The sequence below is a fragment of the Triturus cristatus genome, chromosome 1_1 (genome assembly GCF_964204655.1).
Source record: "Triturus cristatus chromosome 1_1, aTriCri1.1, whole genome shotgun sequence".
Taxonomy (NCBI): domain Eukaryota; kingdom Metazoa; phylum Chordata; class Amphibia; order Caudata; family Salamandridae; genus Triturus; species Triturus cristatus.
In genome coordinates this window covers 489403991-489419011 of record NC_140579.1, presented here as the reverse complement: position 1 = coordinate 489419011, position 15021 = coordinate 489403991, and the positions used below count along the sequence as shown (strand labels likewise).

The following is a 15021-nucleotide window of genomic DNA, read 5'->3' as shown; positions in this document are numbered from 1 at the left end:
CGAGCACTGGCGATGGAGAGAATGGCGGACATTGTGGAGGACTCGAGAAAGGGGTTTGACTATGTTTGGGCCCCCTGGTGGAGTACCTGTCAGAGGGTCTAACCTTGTTCGCCTGTGAGCCTAGATTGAGGGCACTTCACCTCTTCCATATCTGGTTTTCCCCTGGGCGGCCCCTGGATTGGGGGAGGGGTCCCTGGAGGTTTGGGGTGTCCCCGTTCCCTGTCAATTAGCCATCAACCGCGACCAAGCCTGAATTTCTTTTTTACTTTTTCTTTTCTGACCGTGATACCATAGTTTGTTTATTCCTTATTTCTTTCTCTTCTTGTTTACTGTTAATTTCTGAGGGTGGGCGAGGGAGGAGATCACTAGAGAATACCATGTCTACCAATGTGACTCGCTTGCATAGTGATACCTGATCTACTCGGTCGGAGCCGGTAGGAGTCATGCAATGAGCAATTGTCACAGATTGAGTCCTAGTACACAAACTGAATATTGTACTCTAGCTTTCTGTAACTCTTGATCTGTGACTTATACTGGTATCTCCCACCAATGTTTGTCTTGTACTGTTTCCACTTTAAAACCAATAAATATATTTTTGACATAAAGTGAGGTATAGCTTATAGCTTACACTCATCTGGCACAATCATCGTGCCCTCCATGATAAAGAATGGCAAGAAGCTTTAGAGTACCAAAAAAAAGTCTCCTGTAATGCTAAATTCAGATGTATCCAATTTAATATAGAATGTCAAGAAGCTTTGAAGTACCCAAATAAAGTCTCTTGTGATGCTAGATTCAGATGTATCCAATTTAATATTTTACATAGGGCATGTCTGTCCCCACAAAAAGTGAATCAGATGTACCCTTCAGCACACATGGTCTGCCTAGGGGCATTCACGAAATTGCTGACTTTCAACATATGCTTTGGAACAGTCCCAAAGTCAATAAGCTTTGGAAGGCAGTGACATATAAAATAAGATGTATGACAACAAGAACAGATATGGGTAATATTGAGGGTTTGTTGGGAATACCTGCCCGACCAAAAGCCCACAAAGCGACCAAGAAATTTGCAGATCTTGCACGACTGTTAGCCATGAGGGCCGTTACAATAAGGTGGAACTGTGAGGTCCTCAAATGAATGGAGGTTGAAAGCAGAGTGCTCAGGCGGAGTGGTGGAGAGGGGTGGGGGACTAATCAAAAAGCCTATCTCTGACTTTTGAGATGACATACCACACTCCTTAAAACAAGATGGGGATAATGATGACATACCTCCCTGAATAACTGGGATGCTCACGTACTATAGGTGCAACATAATGTTGACATCGACCCCCCATGAGATGTCTACACCCAGCAGTGGTTGTATAAAATGCTCAAACTACATACACGGAGGATGGACGTCCACCTGGGAGACTGGGACTTTGCTCATACTCCTCTACCATTACCAACTATAATAATGATTCCATTCAACATACACACGTTTGTTCTCCAGGATACGTGACAACTAGTTTTGGAGGGAGAAGTTTAATACTTAAAATGGTTATCGAGACAAGACCACATTAATTATGATGCAAAAAATTATTATGAATGCTACATAATGCAACATATGTAAGCTACAAATGTTCTACGTACACCATATAAACGTATCGAACATTGGCGAACAGCAGAGTACACCGTCCACGATGACTGATTGTATTGTTTGTTAAACTTTGAAAAAAAGTCCTTATAAAAATGTTTAGTTTTTTTATTTATGAGGCTGGCACACTTAACACGTTCTTACAATACAAAAGGGACTTTGGTGTCTCTGAGAAAGACCGCCTACAATGTGGCACTGTGTTACTAACCTGGTGCTTCGGCACAACCAGAGATAAAACAGCATTAGAATCCTTATTCCCTAAACTAGTGGGCACGAGGGAACCATATGCAACCTCTACTCGTCACAAGTGAAGCTCCTCAGACTTGCCTCCCCAGCAAAAACAAGCATTTGCAATGCAATAGATCTTCCATTTTTTCAGAGTTAGAGCTATTGGCGTTGTAATGGAAATGTGTTTTACTTATGAAGATTATTTATTTAGCACCTTAGAAGTGCCCTTAAGTAATGTCTCAGGGCTGCCGAGTACTGCAGCTGAAACGTAAGATATTATTGCACGGCAAGACCAGTATATCTTGGTCCTTGCTTGCCAGAACACCAAGTCAAATAACACAGCACAAGCTTGGTCTTTGCGTACACACGAATACCACTATACTGGCCCAAGTTAGTATGATTGTTGTCCAGTTTTTTCTGAACAACCTTTGCTTTGACCAGAAATAGATACTCTGCCCAATTCACTGTGGCTTTCCTGGCATGAGAATTTGGTAAGTGGGAAAACTGAAATTACTCCTGGTAAAGAGTGCCATACTTTGTTTTGTTTATGGCAAGATGTGCAGAAAGGGCAGTTTTTCATTCTATGGTTGATAACTTTGCAAATATGGAGTAAACCAGTTAATAGCTAAGAAAAGCATTTGGTTTTGCACATCGCACACAAAGCAGGTGTAAGGATATTGCAGGAGACATCAGGGTTTTGTTGACTGTAGGCAAACCCTGTATGTGGTGCTAGTTAATGTTAACTTTGAAGCGAGACCAGCTCCGGGCCTGACAAGTAACACCAAAGTATGGTTAGTGTTTACATGCCTGCTCCACGCCTTCCACTTCCGTGATGGAAAACTGCAACATGTTCTGAATGCCCTGCTCTTGAGCTTGATGATAGAGCTGCAGAAGCCCTGAAGCAGCAGCAGGACAATGCCATCCTCAAATCCCTTGTAGATCACGTTCCAGCCATCCTCCTGCACCGTAGGCCTAGAAAGACAGCAAAGAAAGGGTGGAAAGTGATTCAAAAGTAGGACAACCAGGAAAATGACTCGCCATAGGCACCAGCCTGTCAAGGACTAATAATAACTGATCTTCCACACAGTACTAATCACCAAAGTTTCAAGGCGCCTAGGGCAGGTGTTACAACTAGTGTTACAACTAGAGTTTATTAAAAAAAAGATTGCAAATGAGCAGCAGTAGCAAAGCAATCCTCAATAAAACAACCAATTAATTCAAAACGTGAATATGTCCCTGGTATTTCCAGAAATTATTATTTTTAATGAAAACCCCAATAAGGCATAGAAACAATTAAACAGAAAACAGAAATAATTATACTAGTTAGACATTGTGTGCATGCTTTTAAACATGAAAAAACTGTGAAAACATGAAACATAATGTTTGCACATTCAAGTGTCCAAATAATTTCTAAAGTAGCTTTCCTGCATTGTTTTTGCTTTCCAATTTCAGAAGGAAGAAAGACTGTTCGAAAAAATAGGAGCGTATACTAGCTCAATTGCTTTTTTCCATTTTTTTCCAGACCTTATGGAATTAACTTTAAATTTCAGGCAGACTGGAGTTAACCCCTAAATTGCCCGAATAGGTCAGTTTTTAAGCAATAAATAATGTTTGGCACTCCTGAGCAACCTGTCTTTAGCTGCCTTAAATGGACGCCATATAAAATCTACGATCTGTATGCTTTATACACTGTGTATAGCCACCCAGTGCTGGGTTTTAGATCTCGGCGGCGAGAACTGAACTTACTGTTGGAACCCTGTATGTAATATACAATTTCCAGGTTTGAATATCGGCAGGCTGGTATTAATCATTTATGGTTGACAAATCGAACAATATGGGTATATACAACATCCGATATTTTATTGAGTTATGTAATTAAAAACGACAGTACCGTGCACCACTTCTAAAATCAAACGTTAATATGAATGAGGAAGCTACCTTTGTCAAACAGACTTTCATTAGTGGAAACATGGGCGGCGGAGCCTGTCCCGATGGAGGCCCGGGTCAAACGGCGCCCAGAGGAAGGAACCCCCTCCCCTTTCCGCAGTAAGACTGCGAAAAAGGGGGCACACCTGATTGGTCGCCCCCTAGGTAGCCGCTAGCCCTCTAATCAGGAGAAGAGGTGGCAAGCGGCTGGGGGTGGGTTAAGAAGGGGTGCAGGTAACCTCGCGGCGGACGGCCGGGTTGACCGGCGTCCCCCTAGACAGGATCCACATGATACCTCCCCCTTGATGGACTTTCTCCTGGCTTTCAGCTTGGTGGATCTCTGGCGCCATTTTAATCCCTTGGCGCGGAATTTTAAATTTCATTCCGGCACGCATGGCAGTCAGTACAGAATGGACCATTTGCTCACATACGCCGCGATCTCTCCTATTTTACTGAATCCAAGTTCCTGGCACGTAGTATCTCGGATCACTCCCCTGTTCTGACTCAGTTGACTTTGCCCCATGGTTATCACTGCCTCACCCTATCCATAAATCCATGGAGTCTGAAGATCCCACAGGTTAGGAGCGCACTGCTCAAGGGAGTAGATCACTATTTTATTGAGAACACACATACAGTCCAATCCCACCAAATCTTATGGGGAGCCTTCGGGGCAGGAATCAAAGGTCAGGCACTTTCATTGATGGCGGGACGTAAAAGGAACGGAAGGCAAGATTAGAAAACCTAGAGCGGTAGATTAAGGAGTTGGAGGACGTGGTGGCAGTTAGTGATGACGAGCGGCTTACCCACACTTTAAGTGTTAAACGGCAGGACTACAGTCAGTTAGCAACGGAGACGGCTAGGATGAAACAAAGAGCGACTAAAATAAAATATATGAGTTAGGTGATACCACCAGGAAAATGCTTGCATGGCTAGAGAGGCAAGAGACTGCACAGAGATGGGTGCCCCTTATTGAGACGGAAGAGGGAGAACTAGTGACAGACCCTCAACACATTGCCAAGGCCTTTGCCTCCCACTTCACCTCCACATACTCCTCCACCACACGTTCCACCCTACAAGACTCAAGAGATCTCCTGGCCACTATCCCGGTTGCCACCCTCGTCCCGGATGACAGGGACTCCTTTGAGGGGGACTTCACAGAGGAGGAAGTTGTGACAACCATAAGCGGTATCAAGTCGGGTAAAGCCATGGGTCCCAATGGGATCCCAATAGAACTGTTTAAATTGGTGACCTCCAAGGTTAAACAAGGTCTTTGTGCAGTGTACTTAGAGTTTCCAAACAGAGTCCCTGCCCCAAGACTTAATGTTGGCCTCAATAGCCAACATACATAAACAAGGCAAACCAGTGATGAGATGCGAGTCCTATTGTCCAATCTCATTGATAACCGCCAAAGTTAAAATATTGACCAAAGTACTGGCCAATCGCTTAATCACCGTCATATGTAAGCTTGTACGCCCTGACCAATCAGGTTTCATGCCCGGCCGTAACACAGCTCTTAATCTCCAAAGGTTGCATGGAGTGATGGGGAGAACTTACACTATTCTCGAAGACGCAACATTACTGTCACTGGACACAAAAATAGCGTTCGATACCATTGAGTGGCCTTACCTATTTGCCCTCCTCAAACATCTGGGATTCGGCCCACACTTCATAAAATGGGTCAAATTATTGTACACAGGCCCAACGGCCCAGGTAGTCGTCAACCAACATACTTCCCGCCGCTTCAGTCTAGAGAGAGGGACTAGGCAGGGTTGCCCTCTGTCAACCCTCATATTTGCCTTACTGCTGGAGCCTCTAGCGACCTGGGTCAGGGGGGACCCCATGATCAGGGGGCTGAAATGGACAGATCAACACGGAGACAGAATCTCCCTCTATGCTGACGATGTCTTGTTGTATGTGGCAGCTCCATCGGCTTCGGTTCACAGGATTCTGCATATTTTTGCAATCTTCAGCGCCCACTCGGGTAATACAATTGATTTGGACAAAGTCCGTCCTGTTCATGTTGTGGGGTACCATGCCCTGGATGCCTAAGGGCACCAATATTATAGTGGCAGTGGCTACTGAGGAATTCCGCTATCTTGACATTTATGTCACTAAACACCCGGCCCAATTCTATGACGTTAATCTTAAGACCCCAGACCAGACTGGGCAAGGATGTGCTCCACTGGCGGTCACTGCCCCTCACTTTGCTTGGTAGAGCAGCATTGTTTAAAATGCTGGCCCTGCCTCAATTTTTGTACGTTCTGTAGAACACCCCCCACAGAGTCCCGGACACCTATTTTATCAGTGTATAGAGCAAGGTTAGGACTCTCCTATGGGACGGGAAAAGTCAGAGCATTGCGAAACACAAACTGACCAGGGGGTGGTACGACGGAGGAATCGCGTTGCCTGACCTGAAACAATACTACTGGGCTTCCCAGCTCGTTGCGGTCAATCAGTGGGTCTTTGCCTCACCGCCCAAGCCGGCATACCGCACAGATGGATGGGTACTGGCCCAGGGGGATATCAGTGTGCACTTTATTCAAAACCCAAACGACAACACCTCACCAGCCCATCGGCCCACATAGTTGCACTCTGGCACCACGTGACAAAAAAACTGGGGTGGCACAAGAAATTGACACTGCTCACTCCCTGTGGGAATCAGAGCAACTCGGTACACTGAGTAGATGCCCTGGCTTTGATAAATGGGACTTAATTGGTATTTCCGCAGTGGGTGATCTGTGGAAGCGAAACAAGATGATTTCATTCAAAGATCTGTAAACAGAATACCAACTGGCGGGGTCCAAGACATTTCGCTACCTACAAATCCGCCATGCACTCACTACTGTTGTTGCTAGCGATGAGGCATGCCCTGTACCAGGAAGAAACAAAGCAATGCGTCACGCTACAATCCTGTACGGTGCAATGAAGAAATACACTGCGCCACGTTATAATCAAATACTGTGCACTGAAGTAATAATGCAATGCGCCACGTTACAATCAGGTAATCTGCAAGGGAAAAATAACGCAGTGCGTAGCGCACTAAGCATGTAGTTCGTCAGGTACAAATGAGGTCAGGCGTCATACGACAGTTCGATAGTTCGTTAGCAGCAATAATGCAAAGTGTAATGAGACAGTTTTAGGTGCTCCGTTAACAGTGCCCCAGTTATGCATCAAATGATGACACAAAAGTACTGCTTCCCACTCCGGCCCCAGTACTGCCCCTCCTTTGGTCAGCATGGGCCGAGATCCGAGCCAAAGCAATGGCTCGCCCAGCTGACAGAAGCGAGAGGCCAAGAGAGTGTCCCTCCGAGCCCGCACCCCACCCCAGGTGGTGATCCACGTTACCTGGGGGGGCACGACCGCACTTTCCTTTCAAACGTCAGCGACTTGGGCCTTGATCCAGAACTACGTCACGGGGTGCGGCAGACTCGGGGCTGCCGGTCCAAGCCGCAGCTGGTTTACTCCGAGGGCCCAATGACTTGGCCCTCCTGCCGACGGTCTCAGTCAACACCGAGAGCCACTCTCAGCACTGTGGAGACTTTACTTCAAATTCGGTGCACACCCTACCCAGGCACTCCTCACCAGCGCCTTGGGTTGCACTTTGACACGCACACCGCGCATCCTAGTCTCTCCTCTTCTCCCGGTGCACACGATGTCCAGGCTCTCTTCACCAACGCCCTGGCTGCACCTCAACATGCACTTTGCGTGTCTGAGTCTCACCTCCTCTTTTGGTGCACACGATGTTCAGGCGCTCTTCACTAACGCCCTGGCTGCACCACAACACGCACTCTGCGCGTCTGAGACTCATTTCTTCTTTTGGTGCACACAGCGACCAGGCGCTCCTCACCAATGCCTTGGCCTGCACCATGACATGCACCCAGCGCGTCCGAGACTCAGCTTACTCCTGCATGCCCACGATCACAAGGCACAACTTCTGAGGGTCTCAAGCTGCAAAAGCACGCGCACACTGCGTTTCTTGCGACTTCTCCGGAAACTTTTATGATACTGTATTTTCAAACAGGGAGCCAGCTCTCCTCGGGCCCTTGGGGTTACAAGACACAGCACAAAGCACAGTCTTCTTCAAGCAGCGGGACCCAGCGCCTCCAAGCACAGTCCCAACAGCCTCTCCCTTAGTTAGAACAGCAAACTGCAGACCAGCCCCAGATCACGAAGCAAGGATTGGTCTTTCCACAGCAGTCTCTTCAGTTGCTCCTTCTTTAGCAGAGGTTCCTCTTGACCACAGAATGGGTCCAAGCCTTTTCAGTCTCAATCCATATCTGTTTCATTCCAACGTTCAGGGGCTTCAGCTCTCATAGTTATACCCCTTAATGTCTTTGAAGTTTGTGTGTGCTCAGGGGCCCCTGACCCCTCCCTAAATCAGTTTTGGGTGTCTCCCTTCCAGTGTCATCTCTTTCCCTTTGATACTGGGGGTCTGGATCCTTAATCACTCAGCAGGAGATGGGTCAATTGGTTTATAGCACCAGCCCCGGCCTTTTCACCTATCGGGCTTCTCCTACCCCTACTCTCCAGATGCAGGGCAGCCTGGTGCCAACTCAACCCCTCCCTGGGTCGAGACCTCTCCCAGCTCCTCTCACCTTACAGTTCCAGACAGACAATCCACATTTCAGCAGAGACACACAGAAATGCATTGAGCACAAAACTCAGCCACTTTCTAAAAGAGTGGTTTCTGAACACACAGTGACAAAACCACCTTCACAGAAAGATGTGTTATGGCACTGTGAGTTCATACATACGAAGCTTCACCTCTTCATTATAAACTGACAGGAAACGAGAACATAGCACACACCTCAGTATATGTTCTGTCTTTTACTGACACTGCACCCTGCCCAGGGGCTACCTGGGACCTACCACAGGGGTGCCCAATGTGTATGTAAAGGGGAAAGTCAGGCCTGACAAGTGGTTGCACTTGTCAGGACCACATGCTAACTTAGCACTCTGCACGCAGGCCCTACCCTGCACGCCTTTCCATTACTAGCCCTGGCACATACAGTGCACATCACTAGGGACTTTACTAGTAAGGCAAACATACCAATCATGGCCAACCAATCACCATTACATTTTACATAGGGAACACTTGTACTTTGACACTGATCAGCAGTGGCAAAGTACCCCAAGCATCTAAATTGGCATCTCTATGTCATGAAAACGGTCTAGGGGGAAGCAAAAAGTTTAGGGAACTTTAACCACAAAGGCCAAGTCCTACAATAAACAACATACCAGACCCTTTAGTGCATCTTCGACAACTGTGGGAATCAGACCTGGGATACTTGGAGGACGATAACTGGCAGGAGGCCCTCTCCTCCACCAAGGAAGTGGCCATCCCAATGAGGCTACGACTCATTCAGCTTAAAATCCTGTATAGATCATACCTGTCCCCACACACACTGGTCAAGATGGATCGTCGATTGGATCCTGGGTGTCTTAGAGGGTGCACGGCAGAGAGAACCCTATTTCACATGATCTGGGAGTGCCCAAATATCTAGCCTTACTGGGTGAAAATTAATTCTAAATTAGAGAGGGTAAACGGGAAAACCATCACTCACTCCCGACTCTGCTTACTAAGGGGTCGATTCCGATCCTGTAAAAAGGACCTACGAATCGTCGTACGGAGCGTTTTCTCCGTACGACTCGCACCCGGTAAACTGTCCCTACAACCTAGGAAGTACGATTCGTACAGAAAGCCTATTTCCGTACGAATCGTACAAAAGACCGTACGTGGAAAAAATAACTACGATTCTGATCGGGAAGAGCTTGTACGCGACGTCCGGACGTATTCAGGCAGCGGCTTCCGGCCCAGCAAGTACGATTCATCCCTACGTCACTCCGAACGGCCCTTTTTGTACGGGAGACAAACACAGCCGGAAAAGCAGAGTTCGACGCGAACCGCTACGCAACGGAGCCCCGGTACGTGACGTACACGCCATGAACCCCATCGTACGTGTCATCCCGGTCCTCTTGGCCTACGACCTGGTGCACCGCACCCGACGCACACGCCGCAGAAGGGGAGAACAACACCCAGGGGCCAGGGGGGGGGTGAGGGGCAGGAAACATACCCCATACACAAACCAAAACTTATAATTTGTAGGCCATACATTACCACCAGGCTCTGGTCACTTGCGGGGGCTTGTCCAGCAACACCTGCATACCGCAACAACAGAAGTGGACTTGTACGGTGCGTACCACACATACCCCTACGGCACCATTACAACAGTGGTACGGACCGTACCCACGCATGAATGCGTAGGTACGGTGCGTACCACACGTACACCTACGGCACCATCACAACAGTGGTACAGACCGTACCCACGCATGAATGCGTGGGTACGGTGCGTACCACACGTACCCCTACGGCACCATCACAACAGTGGTACGGACCTTACCCACGCATGAATGCATGGGTACGGTGCGTACCACACGTACCCCTACGGCACCATTACAACTCAGGTACGGACCGTACCCACGCATGAATGCGTGGGTACGGTGTGTACCACACGTACCCCTACGGCACCATTACAACTCCGGTACGGACCGTACCCACGCATTCATGCGTGGGTACGGTCCGTACCACACATACCCCTACGGCATCAGTACTTTTTGGATACGAGGCATACACACGCCATGAATGTGGGCTTAGAGGACTGGCCCAGCATGTCAACATCATATTGGTGTGTGTGTAGGTCCAGGCCAGCAGTGTACAGCTCCAAGGGGGTGCGTGGGTGGGTGCATATGACTCCCAGCAGTGGACAGAGATATGAGGGGTGGGTGCATATCACTACCAGCAGTGTCCAGACATATGGGGGGGTGCATATCACTACCAGCAGTGTCCAGACATATGGGGGTGGGTGCATATGACTCCCAGCAGTGTCCAGACATATGGGGGTGGGTGCATATCACTACCAGCAGTGGACAGAGATATGAGGGGTGGGTGCATATCACTACCAGTAGTGTCCAGACATATGGGGGTGGGTGCATATCACTACCAGCAGTGTCCAGACATATGGGGGTGGGTGCATATCACTACCAGCAGTGACCAGACATATGGGGGTGGGTGCATATCACTACCAGCAGTGTCCAGACATATGGGGGTGGGTGCATATGACTCCCAGCAGTGTCCAGACATATGGGGGTGGGTGCATATCACTACCAGCAGTGGACAGAGATATGAGGGGTGGGTGCATATCACTACCAGCAGTGTCCAGACATATGGGGGTGGGTGCATATCACTACCAGCAGTGTCCAGACATATGGGGGTGGGTGCATATCACTACCAGCAGTGGACAGACATATGGGGGTGGGTGCATATCACTACCAGCAGTGTCCAGACATATGGGGGTGGGTGCATATCACTACCAGCAGTGGCCTGCAATATGAGGGGTGGGTGCATATGACTCCCAGCAGTGGTCAGATATATGAGGGGTGGGTGCATATGACTCCCAGCAGTGTCCAGACATATGAGGGGTGGGTGCATATGACTCCCAGCAGTGGTCAGAGATATGAGGGGTGGGTGCATATGACTACCAGCAGTGGACAGAGATATGGGGGTGGGTGCATATCACTACCAGCAGTGTCCAGACATATGGGGGTGGGTGCATATCACTACCAGCAGTGTCCAGACATATGGGGGTGGGTGCATATGACTCCCAGCAGTGTCCAGACATATGGGGGTGGGTGCAGAGGACTCCAGGCAGTATCCAGACATATGGGGGTGGGTGCATATCATTACCAGCAGTGGACAGAGATATGAGGGGTGGGTGCATATCACTACCAGCAGTGTCCAGACATATGGGGTGGGTGCATATCACTACCAGCAGTGGACAGAGATATGAGGGGTGGGTGCATATCACTACCAGCAGTGGACAGAGATATGAGGGATGGGTGCATATCACTACCATCAGTGTCCAGACATATGGGGGTGGGTGCATATGACTCCCAGCAGTGGACAGAGATATGATGGGTGGGTGCATATCACTACCAGCAGTGTCCAGACATATGGGGGTGGGTGCAGTTGACTCCCAGCAGTGTCCAGACATATGGGGGTGGGTGCATATGACTCCCAGCAGTGGCCTGCAATATGAGGGGTGGGTGCATATGACTCCCAGCAGTGGCCTGCAATATGAGGGGTGGGTGCATATGATTCCCAGCAGTGGCCTGCAATATGAGGGGTCGGTGCATATGACTCCCAGCAGTGGTCAGAGATATGAGGGGTGGGTGCATATGACTCCCAGCAGTGTCCAGACATACGAGGGGTGGGTGCATATGACTCCCAGCAGTGGACAGAGATATGAGTTGTGGGTGCATATCACTACCAGCAGTGTCCAGACATATGGGGGTGGGTGCATATCACTACCAGCAGTGGCAGAGATATGAGGGGTGGGTGCATATCACTACCAGCAGAGTCCAGACATATGAGGGATGGGTGCAGAGGACTCCCAGCAATGTCACACTCCCAGGAGGATGGATGTCTTTCACACACTGCATGACACACCACATGTGGATGTGAGGACATATAACACATGCATACCCACCCATGGTGGATGCAGCACAATACACACCCTGATTTCATGCCACAAGACTGTATAGTCATGTAACTGCATACAAAACTACGATAGCCAAAGGGAACACACACTGTCACGCACATCCCAGGACTGATAGGAATGTCCAGGTGCTGGTCCAGCCACCAAGATGTTGTCTCTCATGGAAGGAATAGGGTTCAATGCCACTAGATACAATGCCCACAATTGTGAGTCAGGTGCCCAAATACCCTGCATAACACGTACCATTTGTGTGGTAGGCCGTGATTACACACATGCATAGTGCTGAAAAGGGACAATTTGTCCCTGATGCCATTCCTACATACCCAAAACACAAGTACAGTGGCTAGCAAGGATGGCACAGACGATTCAGCAGGAGACATCGGTGAGCAGGCATGGCCATTGTTGAAGGGATCCGTCACCAACAAAGGAAATGTGGACACAGGTCAGCACAACAATTGTGCAACTGTTTGCAGGGACGATGTCAGGTGCCACAGAGGAACGAACACTCCTTGGGACAATGTCTCCAAAGGAAATGAACACACACTACCAATTATTATTTGCACAGACATTGTGATGGCACACAGATACCATGGTCCACCTCATGACCATCATACAAAAACATATCTCAGAACCCTAACACATTACCAGAACACCAACTTCATGAGCCACATCACCAACATCAAGTACCTGAAATGCAATAGTGTTGAAAGTAAAAGAAAAGGCTTTATTCAGCACAGAAAAATATTAACTTACTAAGACTATGTACAAAGGCCAATGGCCAGTCCATTTCTCGAGTCCAAGGGTGGACGTAGGGGACCGCGTCCACCCCTACCTTGCCTGCACAAACGAACCTCAAGGTTTGTCGACCGGGGGGGGCATCATCAGTGGCAGGACCAGGCACCGCAGGGACAAGAGGGGGTTGGGTAGGTGTGGTGGGTGCAGGGGTGGACGTCTCCACCACAGGGGGTGGGGCAGCGCCAAAGGTGGAGGTGAACACGGCGCTGCACACTTCAGCTAGGGCCTCCATCCTAACCCCTGCACCGGAAGATACCCCAGGGCCAACGGAGGGTGTGGTGGCCGAGGCATGGGGTGCAGCGCTCTTTGGGGAGGGGGTTGACATGGGGGACTCAACTCCCCTGCCCGGGGACTTCCTCGCACGCTTGTGGGGTGGTGTCACAATGGGGCTGAGGGCCAGACCAGCCATGTAGCTGTCCTTGGGTGACAGTTTGGCAGGGGACCTAAGGGGAGTGGTTTTGGAGGAACTGGGTTGTGAGGACTGCAGACTATGACTGTGGCTGCGTGTCTGTCGTCTTCCCCCAGGCCCTGTGGGTGTGCCTACATCCCCCTGAGTGTGCATGCCAGGATGTGTGTGATGTGCCTTACTTGTGGGTGTGCTGGATGTGTCTGTTGGGGTGCGTGCCCGTGACGTTGGGTGTGCGTTGGGCAGGCATGGGAGAGGGCAGTGTGGATGAGTCCGGGGTAGGGGGGGGGACGGAGCGCTGCAGGGCAGTAACTGCTGCCGTCAGTGAAGAGTCCATGGACCGCAGAATCCTGCGTTGGTCCGACATTGTTGCTGACATGCCCTCCATGAACAACACCACCTGTGTGAGCAGTCTAGTGTGGTCATGGAGGACAATCAGCATCGATGCCTGCCCAACCTGCAACTCCCGCAGTATGTCCACAGACTCTTCACTGAGGGCAGCAGGGGTGACAGGGGCAAGGGGTGCGATGCCTGGCACGAAGGAGACACGGTGGGACGCTGCACGGACAGGAGGGACGGGAGCAACTGGGAGGGCGGAGATGGGAATGGAGGAGGCGGGGACAGATGTGGGTATGCTGCCAGTTGGTGATGCAGCCTCCACCTCCTCAGGGAGTTCAGCCTCGGACCAGTCGGCGTCGTAGCTGCTCTCGCCTCCAGACAGGTCCTCCAACTGACTCCCCTCGCCCTCCGTGCCACTGGCTCCTGACGACTCCACAGCACTGGCGGGACTGTCGCTGGGTCCCTCCTCAAGGTCCATGCAGGTGTCTCCCTCGTTTTCGGTTGATGATGCTGTGGGCAGGGATAAGAAACCAAAATGCATCAGTCACCTGTATACATCTGACACATGAGCACAAAACAATTGGTCACAGTGCATATCCGGCAATGCATCATGAGTAACAGCTACATTACTCCGCACATATGTATGCCCTGTACTGCCCAGTTGGTAGACCCACTATGCCACTTGGACACCGTGATAAAAAGAACACACCAGGCCACAACTTGAATGAGAAATACACTGAGAAGCTAGTGTCTGTGAACGGGTGAGCACAGCAATACAATGAAGTCATGCCACCTCTTGTTTACCCTGAAAGAAAAAGTAGTGGTGCACCCAAGGTAAACTAACACACCTCAATACTCAAGGTCTCACCACACTCAGAGACCTGTAAGTAATTTGGAACACAAAACAGAAAAATGTGGTTACCTTGGGACTCACAATACTTTACACAATCGACATGTTTTGAATGTGGAAATTCGCCATCTCGTGATAAGAACACTCATGTGCCTGGATGAAATATGTCGCACAAGGCAGTGCACACAAAAGTACATTTACCCTGTCATTGAAGAAGCTGACACCTTTCCTAAGAAGCCACAGTTAGAAATAAATGGTGTTGCAGAAAGTACATATACATGTGCCCACGGAG

At 49.4% G+C, this 15021-nt stretch overlaps 1 long non-coding RNA gene across 6 annotated transcripts in view; it reads right to left on the bottom strand.

The window, feature by feature from the left end:
• LOC146870457 (uncharacterized) overlaps positions 1–15021 on the bottom strand; it is a 421457-nt gene that overhangs the window by 177372 nt on the left and 229064 nt on the right. For all 6 annotated transcript variants that reach the window (XR_014978139.1, XR_014978140.1, XR_014978134.1 and 3 more), the window contains one exon: positions 2666–2830. This is a non-coding gene — a long non-coding RNA (uncharacterized LOC146870457). The remainder of the gene's footprint in view (positions 1–2665; positions 2831–15021) is intronic.